The sequence below is a fragment of the Podarcis liolepis genome, assembly GCF_965112155.1.
Source record: "Podarcis liolepis genome assembly, chromosome: 7".
NCBI classification, from domain to species: Eukaryota; Metazoa; Chordata; class Lepidosauria; order Squamata; family Lacertidae; genus Podarcis; species Podarcis liolepis.
Window position 1 is genome coordinate 20,314,010 of NC_139561.1, and position 18,840 is coordinate 20,332,849.

Genomic DNA, 18,840 nt, shown 5'->3' on the forward strand with positions numbered 1-18,840 from the left:
CCCCCTCTCTCTATACAGTGGTACCTCAGGTTAAGTACTTAATTCGTTCCAGAGGTCCATTCTTAACCTGAAACTGTTCTTAACCTGAAGCACCACTTTAGCTAATGGGGCCTCCTGCTGCTGCTGCTGCCGCGCCGCCGGAGCATGATTTCTGTTCTCATCCTGAAGCAAAGTTCTTAACCTGAAGCACTATTTTTGGGTTAGCGGAGTCTGTAACCTGAAGCGTATGTAACCTGAGGTACCACTGTGTGTGTGTTTATATATATATATATACACACACACACATACACATACATATACACACACATACACATACATAGATGGAATAGTTTTCAGATGGTAAAGGCAGTGTGAACAGGACTTTCTGTTTGCCAGGGTTTTCTAGAGTTTGGCTCAGCAATCTGTTTTTGCTCTGCCCTTGAGTTACCATTCCTTCTAATAGCAAACTCAGGTGCTTGAGTGGTGACAGGATTTGGAGACAAACTTGGGCCTTTGAAAAACAACAGGGAGGCATTAGCATGCTAGTGTATAGCCAGAATTATCTAGAATAGTCATTACCTAACTTCTCCCCCCTCCCCAATAGACCACTTGAAAATTGCTGAGGTTCTAGGCAGGCTGCTTCGTGCTTTTTCTGCCTGTTGTGGTGGTTGTAAATGCACTGTGTTAGATGCTGTGCGATTTTTAATTGTACTTTTATTGCTTCTTTTTCTCATATGCTGTACTTTACCGCATTCCAATTTGATTTCCATAGGACTCTTTCCACTCCTTTCGAGTCACCTCATCACTCCTTCTTTCACACAGCTAATCCTCTCCACTCCTTTCATGCGCTTCCTCCCCTCCCCTCCATGTCTGGTCCATCTGGACTGGGCCAGATTGCTGGGTTCTAAGAATGGCAGAGCAGCCACTGAAGCGGCTATTCACAGCCACTGCTGCAGCCATTCTTCACAGACATGTTGTGGACTACCTAAATTAGGTTTGTGGACATCTGGTGGCCCAAAGGCCACAGTTTGGGAATCCCTGATCTAGTAGTGCAAGACGTTTGAAAAACAAGCAGACTCAAAGGGGGCAAACAGCCCATGAAATCACCCAGTGATTGTTGACTGTGCATGCTTAGCGACTGCTAGGAGCTAACTTGAGGGAGAGTGGGAATAGTGGTTGTTGTTGTTTTTAATTTAATTACAAATTACAGTGGTACCTCTGGTTATGTACTTAATTCATTCTGGAGGTCCGTTGTTAACATGAAACTGTTCTTAACCTGAAGCACCACTTTAGCTAATGGGGCCTCCTGCTGCTGCCGCACCGCCGCACGATTTCTGTTCTCATCCTGAAGCAAAGTTCTTAACCCAAGGTACTATTTCTGGGTTAGCGGAGTGTGTAACTTGAAGCGTCTGTAACCTGAAGCGTATGTAACCTGAGGTACCACTGTACATTTCTATCCTACCTTCCCTGCAAGGAGCTGAAGGCGTCTGTCAGAGCTGCCCTAGGTCCCAGCTCACAAAGGACCAACGCCACTCCGTTGTTATGTACAAAAGTCTTTACTGAAGTTCATTTTCGTTTCCACAGCCGCAGCGTGCAGCTCTACGTCTGCAACCCTAGACCGTCGAAGCTCCGTCTGAGTCTCCTCCCCCCATACACCAGTTCAAGACCCTAGCCTTGCTCCACCTCTTCCTCCGCTCTTTCCTCCTCTGGGTCCGCCTGTCAGCTGGGGTCTCCCCCTTTCTAGACTCTTCTGACGCTGATTCCCCTGAGTCTTCTCCCTGCTTCTGGCGGGCTTTAGGACCTGGTTCCCGATCCGGGCTTTCTGCTGTCCCGCGCGCCTGTACATTTGAACTTGGTGCGCGCGCCCAGCCGGTAACCTTCCTTCTGACCGTTACACTGCTCTTGTCACTGCTTTCCTCCTCTTCGGGGAGGCTAGCTGGATCTGACCTCCCCTCCCTTCCCCCTCTCTCCGATGGAGGCGTGGTCAGCCCTGACACACTGGAACCTTCCCCCCCGCTACGCTCTGGTGGGGAAGCTGGTCCTGATCTCCAGCTGCTGCTTTGGGAGTCCCCGCTGGCCCCTTGCTTCTGGTGCGTCCCCCCTGGGACCCCCCTCGCCCTGACCACCGGCGCCCCCTTCTGGGAATCTTCTGATTCGCTGGAGAGGCTCATAGAATCTCTCGGGTCACTGTCATTCTCCCCCCCGCTGCCCTCAGATTCTTCCCATTCGCTCTCCATCTCCTGTCTCCCCTGTGCCTCTGTCCCTGAGCCCCTGACAGCGTCATACATGGTTCTCCCTCCATTTTATTTATGCAATAACCCTGTGAGGTAGGTAAGGCTGAGAGATGGTGACTGGCCCAAGGTCATCCAGTTAAGCTTCATGGCTGAATGGGGATTTGAACCCTGGCCTCCTAGGTTCTAGTCTGACTCTAAGCACTAAATCACCGTGCCTACGCTTGTTCTTGTGGGTTGAAGACCACTAAGGGTAGGACAGAAATTTGATTCAGTTCACAATTGAAGGTGAACTTACCTAATTTACACTTTTCAAAACAATATGAGAACCAAAAGGCAGCCATCCTTTGAGGGTCACACTTGTCCGAATTCTGCAGTGTAGTTATCCAGCCATGTAATGAGTACAAAACTGTATATACTGGGGTGAAGCGTGCATAGAAATGCACATATGTAGTGGAAATAACTTGCAAAAATGCATTATGTTAGGGAACACTGCTTTGCAAAAGAGATTTGCACTAAAATGCTGCTGAATTTTCACAAGGACTTGAAGAATTGCACTCAAGACTGGAAAAATGTGAAACTGAAATGGACAGATTTGTTCACTCCTATTTGTGGCTGAGCAGGGATTTGAACCCTGGTTTCCCAGGTCTTAGTCTGGCATTCTAACCACTTCACCCCCTGGCCTATTCCACTCCTTGTTAGTCTAGCAACATCATCCCTTGGTATGGATGATCATTACCTCCCCTGGATTAGCCTCTAGATCCCTGACAGAGGGGCAGAAATTGACCTATAAGCCTCACTGTTTTCCCCACCTACACTGAGTAGGCAGGTTAAAATTTGAAGGCAGCAGCTGGGATGCATCTTTAACCACCTCCACCATCCTGCCTGTTAACTGTTCACGTTTTTCCCCTCTTGCTCTTTGAGAACAAACAAACATGCACACTTGAGCAGATATGGGTTAATCCTTAAGAATGGGGGTGGTAGGAGTGGAAGGTTTTGTTTTTTTGCAGAAGACAATGGCCTAATTAAATCCATCTCTCTCTTCCCTTTGAGCGGCCTGTGCACATGGCAGTGATCCCAAGTAAAGGGAGTTGCAGATGGGCTCACCCCTGGATCAAAGTCTGACGTGGAGGGCCTTGAAAAATTGAGCTCATGTAACACCTACAAAGTTCAAACAGAGCTGTGTTGCTTCTCTCAACTACCTTTGATTGTAGCTGAAATACAAAAATATTAAAAAGAAGGACTCCATTGGGGAGTTGTGGTTCAAATCCTTCAGACAATACCACAACAACTATCCCGGGAGTAAACTATGCTGGGCTAAATGATGGACTAACAGATCAACATGGTAGAAAACAGTTTTCAATGTTCACTTCCCAGTCCGAAGGTGATGGTGAGGAGGTTCATAAAAGGCCCACAAAACCCTGGAAAGTCAGCTAAGAGTTGACCTGTGTGGACAGGCATCCTGATTCCTCCGCCTAGTGAAATGAAACTGGGATCTCAAATCAGGGGATGACAGAATGTGGCCCTTCAAGCCTCTCTTTGTGGCCCTCAATACTTTATTCAGGTCCTCATTAACTCTGCTTCATGCCCTTCCTTGAGTGTTACTGCCTGACTGGAATGTGTCCTTCAGCTGTGATTATAACTTTTGCCTGCCTAGATGGAAGATGGTGTGTGTGTGTGTGTGTGTGAGAGAGAGAGAGAGAGAGAGAGAGAGAGAGAGAGAGGGAGGGAGGGTATAGACCTCAGAGTGTTGTGGGATTAAAATGTAGCCTACTATACAAAAATAAGAGTTGCATCCATTGCTCTGCCTACTTTTTGCCTCTGGCCTTGCCCATCACTGGCATGTGGTCCCCAGAAGTCTGCCCCTGATGGGATGTGACTATTGGCTGAAAGGGCTTCCCGCCACTCCTGTAGTAAGCGATAGTGGCTTACTTAATGAGCATCTCCTCTGAATATTCAGGAACAGGAGGGAGGGAGGGAGAGGGGGAAGGAAGGCTGGCCAGCGCATGGAGAATTAATCAAGTCAACTATGGCAACTATGACTCTAAAGGAAATAACGCTGCGATAAAATTTTGCCGCGCTGGAGCAGTGCGCAGTTTAATCACTAGAGATGTAGGGAAGCTGCTGACGTTTTTTGGGAGCCGTTTTCTATTCCCCGGCTCGTGTCTTCTCAGATAAAAAGTAATAAGCTAATTAAAACGTGCCCAAGCGTGGCTGTGAGCAATAAAATGGAAGTGTGGGAAATAAAGAGACAAACAGACAAACAAACAAACAGGCCAGCTCTTCCACCTCGGCCTCAGATCCCACTCCACCTACCTCAGGCAGCCAGGACTCAGGTGGGTCGAGTGGAGCTTCTTGATAAACCTGGCATGATTGTGGCCAGCAGTAACACGCAGAAGCCACATCTGCACCAGATGTTTAAAACACTATAATGCCATTTTAAAACAGTCATGGCTTCCCCCAAAGAATCCTGGGAACTGTAGTTTATGAAAGGTGCTGAGAGTTGTTAGGAGGTCTCTGTTCCCTTCACAGAACTACAATTCCCAGAGTTCCCTGGGAGGAGGGATGGATTATTAAACCATTCTGGGAATTGTATCTATGGGAGGGGAATAGGAGGCGTTAATGCTTCCAAATATCAGTTGCTGGAAACTGCAGGAGGAGAGACTGTTCTTGTGAGAGCAGGATGTCTGGCCTAGAAGGGCCATTGGCCTGACTCAGTGGGCTCTGCTAATGAAGGAGGCTCTTTTAAGTTGGAGGGGCCTTTTTAAAAACAACAACAACACTAGAATTCATTAAGTTTTCTCCAGAGTAGGGTTGCCGAATTCCAATTCCCTGAATCTAGGAAATGTGTTTTGTATGTTTAGATAAATTGTTTGGCCATTGTGCAACTTTCGCTCTGGTTTTGTGGTGGGAAACGCTCTTCTTAAACAGTTTTCTATGAACAGCCAAAAACTGCACACAAGTGCCTAAGTCTTTGTGCACCTGAGCACCTAGGTTTGACCTGATGAAGGAATCTGGGGAAGTTCCTGAGCTAGACTTGATCAAGGTCAATTGCCATTACTAGATTGCCCTTTCCTGTGGCCTGAGGTGTGTTTTCTGTGAGTTGTTACTTGGTTGGAAATCAAAATCAGCTGTCAGCAGAAAATGACTGGACAGGATGCATGGTGGTGATTGCATTAAATTTTTGTGTGTGTGGACCCATGCTGACGTTTGTGCGCATATGTGCCCATGCACACACATGTACAGCACATTGCTTCCCTTCACCCCTAACCTGTTCATCCAGATAATGAATTCTACAGAATGTTGGAAGAGTTCTTCTGAGGGCAGAACCAGCTCTACTGTGAGTTTAAATATAGAGTACCATTAAACATCCTTAATTCTTTTTTAAGTAGGAAACTTATGGTCAGTTTACTAACACAAGTCACCTCAGAAGCCAGCACATGAAAGGCTGTTCATTGCTAAGGAAATGAATGGTTTCTACAGCATGCAGAGTCTCATGAATCCTGATGCTTGGAGTAAGATACGTGTTGCAAATACACAAGCGTCTGTAATTTCCTATGAAAACAGACAAATTCTGAACACATGCCATATTGTCAGGGCATCTGGTAGATCCTTGGTCTATCAAACTCAGCATTGTCTATACTGACTACCAACAGTTCTCCAGAGTTTCAGGCAGGGTTCTTTCCCAGCCTTACCTGGAGGTACCAGGGACTTTCTATGTGCAAAGCACATGCCCTACCACTGAGGTAGAGTCCTCTTCCACTGCTTGGCTACTGGTAGAGAGGAGGTGCTAGATGGACCCTTGTTTAATCCAGCAGGGTTGAAAATGTTCTGCTTTGCTGACTGTATGGACCAGCAAATCTGTGTGCTCAGTTTTTCTCCTCTATAGTGTTCTTCTTTAAAGAATGATCCCAGTTGAAACAGGGCTTTGGCCAATTACTAGATTTATGGCAAGGTCATAGTTCAGGATGGATTGCTCCATGTGGAGTTGGAACAAGTTTGGAATGTTGGTTCAACAACATTCTGGTTAAACCCAAACCTGGTTAAACCCAGATATTGAACCTGGGACCTTCTACATACAAAGCAGATGTTCTACCACTGAACTATAGCTCTCTCCCTTAAGATTTTGGGATAACCAGCCTCATATAAGCAACATGCTTAAGTCTAATTAATACAATAAGGGGTTAATACCATAGAGTAAGATGTCCTGCCAAGCTTAGCTATGTCCACTTCCTCTTACCTTGGGAGGTACTAGGTAATCAAGCCTTTGTTCTTCCCCAGTCTATCCAAAAAGCTCATCTTATGAAGAGGTTTGAGTTGGTTGCTCCAGCAAAACCCCATAGATCTCACAAGCCACTCTTGAGTTCCTATTCCAATATTTAGGAACATTCACCACTTTGTAACTAAGCCACGTTTTACTGCCTGTGCAGCTTTCTGAAGCACATTAATCTGACCTTTGAAGTGTTTGTAAGTAAACCATTTTTAATTGACCAAATGTGTGGTCTTTTCCTATTCTGGGGAATGAGAGAAACTTGGGAAAGAAACTTTTTAAGGGGACATTTTGGAACTCGCTTGGAGGGGTTAACTGGCAGTAGCTCTCCAAGGTTTCAGGTAGGAGTATCTCCAAGCCCTACCGGGAGATGCTGGGGATTCAACCTGGGAGCTTCCACATGCTAGACAGATGTTTTCCTACTGAGTTATTGCCTTTCCCTTAAGGCATAGGAATATAAAAAGCTGCCTTGCATGGAATCACATCATTGGTCCAACTTGCTCAGTAAGACACACACTTACTGGCAGCAGCTCTCCATTATTTAAGCCATGGAGAAGCCAGGGATTGGACCAGGGATCTTCTGCATGCAGAACAGCTGTTCTAGCCCTTGAGTTGCAGCTCTTCCCCTAAATCAGCTTCCTTCCCTTCTGCCCTCTGGTGCAAGGGAAGTTCCAAAAGGGGAAGCCCGAGAATAGGGGCTATCCCTTAGCCACACTCGTGGGCTGCCTCACCCCAAGCAGCAGCCCTCCCACCTCTGCTTTGCATGCATCACAAAGGGAAACATCTGTTGGGTTTCAAGTGGTTCCAGGAAACATAGTCTGAGTAGGTGGCAGCTAGGTTTCATGATGTAGCGAGACAGGGGCACCCCTTGCTGCATTGGAAACAAAAGCACAAAACCACAATTGCTGTAAACACAGGGAAGGGGAACACGCAACACTTTCTCCAAGCAGCCCTTAAGATTTTGTTTGCGTAAGAACAGTCTGCTGCATCAGACCAATAGCTCGCCTAGTCCATCATCCTGCTCTCACAGTGGCCAACCAGATGCCTATGGGAAGCCCACAAGCAGGACCTGAGCACAAGAGCCCTCTTTCGCCTCCTGTGACTTCTAGCAACTGGCATTCAGAAGCATGACTGCCTCCAACTGTAGAGGTAGAGCACAGGGATCATGGCTGCAATTCAAGCTTCGCAGTCCTTGGCCTGATGCCCACACACCAACAGGCTAATGTGCTAAACAGCTGTTACATTACCATGTTTCATGTCCATGCTTCAAGTCTCTCCAGCTCTCCGCAGACCTCCTCCTCTCTGCTTTTCACCTTGGATTTCCTACCACTTGCATGTGTGTGCCCCCTCCAGGATGCCCCAGTTTCCTTTATCAGAGAGTTGAGCCCGCTTTCTTCTAATGGGAACCTCCTGCCATGTCCCCCCCCCTCTCCTTTAAGATAAGCTCCAGTTTGTAAATTAGTTCCTCCAGGCGACTCTGGAATGTTTGTACTGTGGGATGGGTTTTAATAGGTAGGAGAGGATATATTAATTGCAATTTATCTTTCCGGGCCGCCACATGTGTTGGTTGAAGTTTTAAAGTCCCATCCTTAGCAGTAAAATTGAAGCATGTAGGAATAGGCTGTGAAGCCTCTTAATGAAGCCCAATTATGAAGTAAGATGGCTTCCCCCTTTCTTTCTCTATTTAACAAAGAAATCAGACAACATACTGAAAAGCAAGCTTAAAATATAACTTAATTAGATCAATAAAGATCAGGCTTAAAAATAATAATATATAACTTAATTACTTATTAGTCTTGCATAGGTTTTCAGCTACAGCAGCAGTAAAAGCTTTGCAGGTAAAATACTTAGATTTACAATAAAAACGGTCTCAGGCTTGTGCCTGGGACTGGAGCAAGCACAGAGTATTTATATTTATGGCTGATAAAGGAGAGAAAGAGGGACAGGAAGTACTATATGTTCCTTCCTCTCCAGAGGAGGAGGGGAAATGACATCACACACAGCTCTCTCTACCAATTGTTTTTCTATGGCGTAAGTGTCTGTCTATCAGGGATACATCTCTGTGGACTTGGCCCCTACTCATGCTAACCAGCAAGGAAATGCATTTGTTAGGATTGGCTGTTAATCGCCCACATGAAAGCATGTTCTTCTCTGGCTGGCCCCTCCCACTTTTTAGGCTACCATCATGCCATAAATCACATATCATGTATGAAGGACTGCTAACTGAGCTTATCAAAGCAAGTAACATTTCTGGACTTATTTGCAAGGCTCACTGCACATAGAAAGCTAGTAGGTGAGGAAGAAAGAGCAGCTATATACAGTTATTCTCCCAGGCATGGTAGATTTCTATGTGGACTGTGCAGGGAATGTTCCTGCATAGCCCTGTGAGCCTTGGGATGAGCTAGTATAACACAGACATAAATTTGGGCCTAATAAAGGTATAACCGTCCTGCAGGTAAATTGTGCTTCTCTTAGAATCACTGATGTTTATCTGAAGGGCAAAGAGAGGCTGAGGCTGGAACTGTGGGCAAGGGTCAGCTCTGCTGACAAAGTGATAAAAGAAGCCCCTGCCTCCCATCCCAATATTTATAGTTATACCTGGTTTGGCCAATAGTTATACCTGGCTTGGCCAATTCACAGGCATCTTAACTACTTGCATATCAAAATAAGATATGCACACACAAACACACTCACCACTTTGTGGCCAAGGTGTCTTCTAAATAGTTTGCAAGTATAAAACTCACTACACCACCCCCTCACATAATTAAAAACCACACACAATAAACCAATTTCATCAAAACATTAAACATACACAAGTAGGATCTACATGTTAAAAACAAAACAAAAAACAAGCTCCTTGAATCAGTGTAACAACTAAAACAGAACACCAGTTAGAACCTGTTATGTACTGAAGTTCTCACCCTGGGCCAGCAGGGGGATGCTGTAGATAGTTATGCAAATGAAGGATCGAAAGTGACGTTCAGTGATTGGATAGTTTGTATGCAAATGAAGGATCGAAAGTGACGTTCAGTGATTGGATAGTTTTAGAAAGTTGCTACAGTTACGTTGTTCTGGAGCTCTATATAAGCAGGCTGACTGAGCCTTTCAGCTCAGTTCTGTTGTGGCCTCTGAATAAAGAAGAGCTGTTTGAAGAATCGCTGTGTCGTCTGATATGTTGACCCACAACTTAACAGAACCATTTAAAGTTGGAGGCTCAAGTCAGGAGATCAGGGGAATGGCTTGGGCAAACTGGTGTGTCTTCAAGAGCTGGTGGAAGGCCAGTGTCAGTGGGGGCCTCTTGTATTTCAGAAGGGAGAACACTCTACAACACTGGTGCACAAAACCAACTAGGTTACATTTGTTCCATCTTAATGTCCTCACCTGGCAATATTAAGGCACAGAACATATGGTGGCTTTAAAGGATAAATGCATACAGATTCCCCAAAGAGCTTGGCTTAATAGGCATCAGCCGTAGGCCACAAGATCCCTGGTATTAGCACAACGCACGTGCCCCCTAGCCCCCGATCCTCCTCTTGCCAAGTTGCTTCACTCCTGGGGTTTAACAGAAAGTCTTCCTTTTCAGGTGAGAGAAAGAGAGAGAGAATCTGGTATGAAAGGGAGAGCAGGTAGCCTGCCAAGTTTATGCAGGCCCCTGTTCTCTCTTCAACTTCCTTCATAAAGAAAGAGACACTTTTAGCTAGGGTTGCTAGTGCACCTGTTTTGATTCTGGGGTTCAGAGTAGAGCATTTGCAACAAACCGTTAAATGTGTGAATGCTCACTTCTCTTTGTGTGGTGTGTGTTTGTGAGCTGTGTGCTGCCGCTCGTTTCTTTTCCTGCTGCTGATGCTACACCATTATTATTTTCTTTGCTAGAGTTTCTTTCTCCATCCTTGGGTGAGGCTTCAGGTCACAGATCACATAGTAAATGTGGCAGTGTTGCACAGCTATGTACCACATTGGATTTGGTGTTCAGAGCCAGTTTAGAATGAAGGCGATGCTCCTGGACTGGCCACAAGGACAGCCCTAGGCCAGTGGTTTTCAAAGGGTGTGGCAATCCACACTGGTGTGGCAAGAGAGGATGGCAAGTATAGCAGGAAGATTCAGGGAGAAGTAAAGAAGCATTTAAATAGTTCAGCATAGCATAGCATAGCATAGTATCCAGATTACATGCACACCCACCCACACCCAACCAGAAACAGTATCCATGCCTTACGTCAGGCATTCCCAAACTTGGCCCTCCAGATGTTTTGGGACTACAACTCCCATCATCCCTAGCTAACAGGACCTGTGGTCAGGGATGATGGGAATTGTAGTCCCAAAACATCTGGAGCGCCGAGTTTGGGGATGCCTGCCTTACGTCAAGAGCATTGGCTGTTCTACAGTTTTCCACATGTTGTGAATAGGGATTTTCAGCTCTGATAAATATGAAAGATCAGAAAAGAGAAAGGTTTCTTTGCCTTGATGAGGAGATGAGAGTTTGTTTGTCCCAAATTAGACCTAATATAAATGTGATGACCCAGCAAAAGCAAATTGGCACCTTTCATGGAGTTTGTATGCATACTTAAGGTACATATGTAAGAGGCTCGTTTATCATTATAATTTGGGAATGGTTAATATCTTAATGTAGCTCTATTGTTTTATACTTTCCTGATGTCCCTTGATCATATTATAAGGTAGTTGTGCTCTATGTTATAAATCAAGCGCTGCTAGGAGTCCTTTCTCCCCCCCCCATGTAAATAATAATAAAACCACACCAATAAAATAATAAAACCACACCAATAAAAAATTTGGTGTGGCACGAGCAAATTTTTATTATGAAAGTGTGGCCCAGAGACAAAGTTTGAGAACCACTGTCCTAGACAATCAGGCATCATTTAATGAATGTGATGGTGTCGCTAAAGGTGAATGAAGCCTGATCATTGTAATGTTTGCTGAACAGGTGAACCCTTTATTGTTCCTTTATCACTGAAAGAGGCAGGGGGGGGGGCCTTTCAGTACAGGACAAAATGTCCAGGAAAATCAATCCTTCTTTTAGCTGAGCTGTGTACCGTTTAAGTGTGGCACTGGTGAGGGATGCAGCCATGAAAGTATGGTTATGTAACATGGTTCTACACATAGTAAATGCCGTTTCCTATTCTCCCTACCCCCTTCTCTCTCATGCGACACATGTGAATCTGTGTGAATCTCCAAAGCACATGGGAAAGAAAAAGAATCAGAGGGCTACATTGAGCGCATAAGGGCTAGCATTGTTTATGAAGCAAGATTAAGGCCAAATCTAAAAATAAAAAACCATCTAATCATCACCCCCAGGTTCTACCCCTTCTATTGTCGTAACCCCCCCCCCCCCGCTTTTGGGCTAGGGAGATAAAAAGCCACTTTTAACTTCCTCTGTTTTGCATTTCTGGTTTTCAGCTCAGCAAGAAGGAAGTCTCAGCCAGGGGTTTGCCTCTGGTCTTCTGCTTCACATTTATTGTAATCGTTTTCCTTTCTACTCGTTCCACCCACACATGCACACTAAAAAAGGCTGTGGTATCCCACAGCAAGGAGCCTTCAGACTCTTGACACCCAAGAGATAAGAGATGAACCATTTTCTGTTCCGTTATCATATCTTTGAACTTTTTAAATGCTACACAAGCTTGATGGAAGACAGGGTGTGGTGGTTAGTGTGTACATGTGTGAATTTTTTTTAAAAAAAGAAAAGGTGGTGAAGGGGTGAAGAAGAGAGATATATTTATGGATGTGCCTGCCATGTGGTTCTTCTGATTCACTAAACCTGTGAAGGGAAAACAAACTGCTGCTGTAAGAAGAGCTGCTAAGCCTGCTATGGAGAATTTAATAACATGTCTTTCTTGGTCAGGTTAGGTCACATGAACAGCATAGGAACATAGGAACCCCTTTGTACTACAGTGACAACCATTTTAGACATGTTCAAGTGCTGTGCGATTGCTGAATGTGGGTCCTTTAGGACCCAGAAGCAGAACAGGGCCAGGGAGCACTTATACACACTCTGCCAACACGCACAGGGGCTAGGAACAGAACAGAAATGTTCACCGCCTGTACACATTTAAACAGTATCATACCACTTTAAACAGTCATGGTTTCCCCCAGAGAATCCTGGGAACTGTAGTTCATGAAAGGTGCTGATAGTTGTTTGGAGGTCTCTGTTCTCCTCACAAAGCTACAATTCCCAGAGTTTCTGGGGAACGGGGGTTTATAGTTAGAACACTGTGAGAATTGTGGTTCTGAGAGGGAACTAAGGGTCTCCTAACAGCTTTCAGCAACTTCTACAATTTACAGTTCAGACTACAAGAAATTAGATCATAGTAGGTTTGATTATTTGTTCATCAAGCTTAGTATTGTCTAGTCTCTCCTAGGTTCTGTAATGGACAAATGTTCATTTTTACCATTTACCATCTTAAACTGGAGGTGCTGGTCTGAACCTGGGAATTTTGTATGTGTGTATTCTGAAGCATATGGGGCGCCATGGTCCCTCGCCCTGGCAAGAATTAGAAACCTGTGCTGCTCCAAATCATTGCCCCCATCATTGGGGAAAGGTCATAAGCTCAGGGGCAGAGCACCTGCTTCACATTCAGAAGCTCCCATGTTCTGCCAGCCAGTGTGAGAGGTACCACTGGTCTGATTTCGTTTAAGTCAGTATCCTATTTTCTCCCATGTTATAATCTAGCTCCGGGCTATTGGTTTCCCTATCTGAAACCCTGGAGAGCCTCGGCCAGCTGGATAGACCCACACCTTGTTATGCTCCTGTGCTTGAAGCAGCTTGGACGTGCTTTTTTTGAGCAGCGCCTCTCTTTCTCCTCCTCTGGTCCTTTTCGTACGAAGGGAAGGAGCCAGAGCAGCTCTCCTCCCCGCGTTTCCCTCCCTTCCCTTCCCGGCTGTTGAGTGCGCCGGGCCAGTAAACAACGCCGGCTCCTGCCTCCTCGCTTCGCCTCCCTCGCTCTCGGCGGCGGCGGCTGCTGCTGCTGATTCCGGGAAGCCTGGATTCCTCCCCGTCCCCTCCCCAGAGCGCCGCCGGTCAGATGAAAGGCGAGCGGCATCGATCTGCCAGCGGGGGAGTCTCGCTGCGCTGCGCCGTCTGCAGCTGTCGGAGGAGGAGGAGACGGAGGAGAGGCGGCGGCGGCGGCTCCACGTGGGAGGCCCGCGACTGCCGGCTGCGAGGGGCAGCCAGGCCGGAGCGGAGCCAGGCTGCCAAGAGGAGACCTGACCCCGGCGCGTAAAGGCGCAGCGTCGTCGCCCCCTTCGCCATCCAGGCCTCTTAGGAAGGGGAACGCAGCATTCATCCATCTTTCCATCCATGCGCCGCGCTGCCGCCCCTCTCCTTCCTCGTTGCGCTCCCGCTCCCAAACTCAGCTATTTGATGGTGGTGCTAAGGGGTAGGGGCAGTCTTTGTTTTGTAAAAACGAAATTAAGCTTGGGGTGGGGTGGGGTGACTGGCTTGGTAAGCCTGGGGGTCTACACACAGGAGCAGAGTGCATAAGGAGCAAAGAGACTTGTGGCACCTGAAAGGTGACCAGACTTACTGTAGCAGAAGCCTTTATTGACTACCTGACTCTTGTTTCTTCTTGTTCTTTGTCCTGAAAGAAAGCCAGAATTATGGTGACAAAAGTCTTTATGGATTTCTTATCCTTCATAATAATAGTAATAACCAGTGCTTTCTTTTCTAGAAAAACAGGTGCCGGTACTCACTACGTAGTTGTTACACTTTTTAACAATAACAACAAAGAGGTGCTGATACAGAGTACCCTTGAATACCCCCTTGCGGGGGGGGGCACAGGTAGTAACTTTTGTTTTTATCTTGCCCTTCCTCCACAAGATGCTTCTGAAAGAAGCTTACATGGTCCCGCCCACCTGTTAGACCTCCGCCATAACCCTGTGAGGTAGGTTAGGCTAAAACAGGGTTTCCCAAACTTGGACTACAATTCTGTTTTAGGATTATGAATTCCCACCATCCCTGACCGCTGATCCTGCTACCTAGTGGTTATGGCAGTTGTAGTCCAAGAACAGCTGGAGACCCAAGTTTCAGAAACGGTGGGCTAAAAGATTGTGACTGGCCCAATTTGAACCTCTGTATCGCAGGTCCACAAAAGCTTCTGCCACATCCCTGGGATTGTGCCTGACTGAACACATTGCATTTGGTATGCAAACAGTCCAAGGTTCAATCCCTGGCATCTCCAGGCAGGGTTAGGAAAGTCCCCTCTCTGGAATCTTAGAGAGCTAGAAAAACCAGTGGTCTGACTTCTATGTTTCTGTGGGCAGTATCTCAGTGGTAGTGCATCTCCAAGTAGGACTGTGAGAGACTTCCTGTCTGAAACCCTAGAGGGCCACTGCCAGTCAGTGCAAACAACACTGAGTTAGATGGACCAATGGTATGACTCTGTAAGACAGCTTTCTATGTTCCTATGGGTAAGACCTTATCTCTGCCTGATCTCCTGGGGAGCCATTGGCAGGAAGAGCAGATGGTACTGGGTCAGTTGGCAGGTTGGATAGCTCAATTGGTAATGCATGAGCTCCATGTTGGACAAAAGATTCTTGCATTGCACAGGGTTGGAATAGATGACCCTTGTGATCCCTTCCAGCTTTGCAGTTCCATGAAATACCAATCCTGGTGTAAAACAGGTTCCTTTTTCAAACATCAGAGGATGTGCTGATCACAAATTTCAGGGGTGTGACTGACAGTAAGCCCTGCATGGAATAAAAACCTTTTAAAATAAAATAAAAATAAGAGCAATTGTATAAAATATTTTTGTGGGTTTATTGGTGATTTCACCCCAACCACCTTTGATGATGTTAGATTTCCTTTGATGGCTCTGAAGGTGATAATGCTGCTTGCTAGGGACTCCCAAAAGCTAATATCCTTTGATCATTCGTAGCCGATTTTTCGGATGTGCTGGAGATCACAGCTTCTAATTAAATCAATGACCATCGCTGCAGGCCCGTGGAGTTTTGACTGTCTCATCTAGGCAGCAGAGAAGGAAATGGGTCTTTTACCACCACTGCGCAAGCTAACAACAGGCTTCTATGCTCACCAGGGCTGGGAAGTCTGAAGCCCCCCCCCCCCCCGTTAGACTCCTAACTCCCACCAGTCCCAGCCTACAGGCCCAATGGTCAGAGATGATGGGAGTTGTGGTCCAGTGAGAGCATCCCATCTCTAGACCAAAGACTCTTCAGAGCTAGAAGCATCATCCAGAAAGGAGGTTACCTGATGTCTCTCTGTGTGATTGACTGCTCTTTCTTTTATTAAGACTTGTGGGTTGTTAAAGGATTTTTTTGTGTGGTGCCTAAAACTAGATAAAGATGGCACCAGGTGAGTCTCCCTAGGAAGAGCATTTCATAAGCAGAGTGCCACCACTAAAAAGGCCTGTTCTCATGATGCCACACTCTACCTCTTGGGCTTCCAATACATGAGGTACAAGGGCAGCTGACTTAGCCTGCCTCACGGGCTGGCCGTCCTTGATACTGAGTCAGACCATCAGGCCATCTAGCTCAATGTCTACACTGACTGGCAGCAGGTCTGCAGTGTTTCAGGCAGAGGAACTTTCCTAGCCCTGCCTGGATATGTCCAGGATTAAACCTGGGACATTCTGGGTGCAAGGCAGATGCTCTGCCCCTGAGCTACAACCCTCCCTTTAGGAGACAGGAACATAGGAAATAGTTTTATATTGAGTCACACAATTGGTCCATCTAGTTCAGTATTGTCTGCACTGACTGGCAGCTGCTCTGCAGGGTTTAAAGCCAGGAATCTTCCCCAGTCTTATCTGGAGATGCCAGAGATTGAACCAGGGACATTTTGTAGGCAAAGCAGGTTCTCTACCATTGAGCTATGGACCTTCGCAAAAGTTCTCTGGGCAATTTACAAGTTTACAGACTAAAATAATAACATATACAAAAAAACCCAACAACACCACCCATGAAAATAAAATGGAATAAAACTAGCAGCACAAGGTGTTCTTTCTTCAGGTGACTGCTCCAGAAATATGGAGCCACTTCTGAAAAGCTATAGCAAGGGATGCCTTGTTCTGTTCAATGTGAACAATGTTGAATAAATAATATTAATGCTAATGTTTATCTATACCCATTTTGTTTGCATACTCTGTATATCCTGGGCTTGATATTTTTGGAATTGTTCTTTTTCTTTTTGCAGTGATGACATTCCATCAGTGAGTGATCGGTGTCGTTACAGGAAGAAAGGTAATTAAAACGAGATCTTTGATCCTCTATTTTTTGTGCTTTTTTTGCAGCTCTTTGACATAAACACATTTATTTATCGGTTCTGAAAATTTGCTGCTCATGTTTAAGCAACAAAGAACAACCGCAGCAGTCTGCCAGCTGCCGTCCTGAACCCACTTACTCAGAAGCAAGCCGCAATGAGTCCAGTTGGGCTGACTCCTTAGTAAGGGTGCATACACACCAACCCATTTGTAGCACAAACATGTGCTTTTCCTCAATCCAGAATCATTCATCCTCAGCTACTACAAGTGCCACATAATACCCATTGAGCATTTGTGAGAACGCAATCATTTAGTGTGGCAGTATCTACCCTTTGGAACTCCCTGCCTATTGATATCAAGCAGACACACACACGCTCTATTATTTTTGGCGCCTGTGAAAAACATTCTTGTTTAAACACGCCTGCCGAGATACTTCAGAAGCTGAAGTAATTTAAATCTGATTTAACTTTTGCATGTTTTAAAGTATGGGTGTCATTTTCCCTTTGATTTCCTTGTTGTTGTTTTTAGTAAACCACTTTGAGGTGTGTGTGTGTGTGTGTGTGTGTGTGTGTGTGTGTGTTTCAATCAAGCCGTGCATAATTTTTATGAAATAATTAAATATAACATGCTGCTTCCAGTTTGGATGAGTTCTATTTAGATCCTCTTGCCCACAGGGGTGGGTCTGGTTACTTGGTAGGTTAGCCAAGAAGAAGGAAGTGGTGATAGCGATATGGCTTTGACCCACCCACAATGTCATTGGGCAGGTGTAGTTACACCCCCTGCCAAATAATAATAATAATAATAATAATAATACCACAACTACCTACATCTGTTTCCAAATGGATACACTTCAGAGTAATGTGGGATCAGTCTGCAATGAGCTTTTATTTTAGGAATGAAACCAGTGTCTCAAAAAGCGCTTTTCAGGGGCAAAATATATGCAATAGATCTAGGTGGTGTGTAGCCTATGCAGGGGGGGGGGGGGGAAGCAGCCTTCGTTGATTCCGGAATCTATTGTGTGTACGCAGCCTAGGTATTTGATTGTGTTATGATTGTCATTGGATGAGAACATTTTAAAAGAAATGGAAGTCTCATTTTATTTCTGACTGAAGCAACTTTGGTGGCTGATTCTCCATCCCAGCCTTTGCCAGCTTGGTGGCCTCCAGGTGTTTTCGATTGCAACTTCCATCAGCCGCAGTCACCGTTTGGCTTCTCTAGCCAAAGTTAATGACGCTCCTCCGAGTTAACCAAGTGAGAGGTGAAAACGTAGGCGAGCTAAACGGCATAACAAAGCACTTACTAATTTCAGGATGGAAATTGCTCTGAGCAGGGAGGCTGGAGGGAGGGAGCCGAAACCCGCATTTGTACCTGTTCCTTTTCATGCAGGAGTCCTCCTCCTCAACTCTCTCGCTTCCTATAATATGCTTCATTTTATCGGAAGGCCTGCCTGACTTTTTTTGTCCTTTTCCCGGGCCACCATAATTTCTTACCCTGCAGCCAGCTTGCGGGAGGATACTTGGGAAGGCTCGTGAATTAAATCTGCATTTGTCCTCTGTGGCTGGGATCCAAGAGCACCGTATGCACAGAGCCTGGCCTTCCTTTGAAGTCTCCCCTGCAGCCGCTAGCTGTTTTTTAAGTTTTAACTTTAAAAATTTAAACTGAAAAGTGGGCTGTCCCTTCAGCATGTGGTGGAAACTTCAAAGGAGCCCCTAGCTGAGATATTTTCCTCTGTTGTTTTCGTTTGCAAGTCTTGGGAACGACCTAAAAAAAAAAAAAAGAAAAAGGGCAGCACATGCACACCCTGGTTCATTCCCATAACTAACTGCAGCAGTGATGTCTTTTTCACTTGTCTGTCTGAGCAGCCCCTTTATGGGGATTAAGTTCCTGCTGTTAGGTGCTGTCGCATAGCACCTTGCCCTGATTCTCCCAATCAGCTGAATTTATTTGAGTGTGGTTCTGGTAAAAAAAAAAACACAACACCATGAATTTCAAAACCATGTGCTGCATCACTTTTGGATTTGGATCGGGCAATCACATCTATTGTTGGGATGCTACAGAGTTAGCGTATTTTTCGCTCTATAAGACGCACCAGACCTCAAGACGCACCTAGTTTTTGGAGGAGGAAAACAAGAAA

The 18,840-nt window shown here is 45.7% G+C and overlaps 1 protein-coding gene across 3 annotated transcripts in view; it reads left to right on the top strand.

Annotated features, from left to right (window-relative positions):
• The window catches only part of SAMD11 (sterile alpha motif domain containing 11), a 326,641-nt gene that overhangs the window by 62,184 nt on the left and 245,617 nt on the right, over positions 1 to 18,840 (top strand). For all 3 annotated transcript variants that reach the window (XM_083512931.1, XM_083512932.1, XM_083512924.1), the window contains exon 3: positions 16,640 to 16,686. The gene's annotated coding sequence lies outside the window, so the exon portion shown is untranslated. The remainder of the gene's footprint in view (positions 1 to 16,639; positions 16,687 to 18,840) is intronic.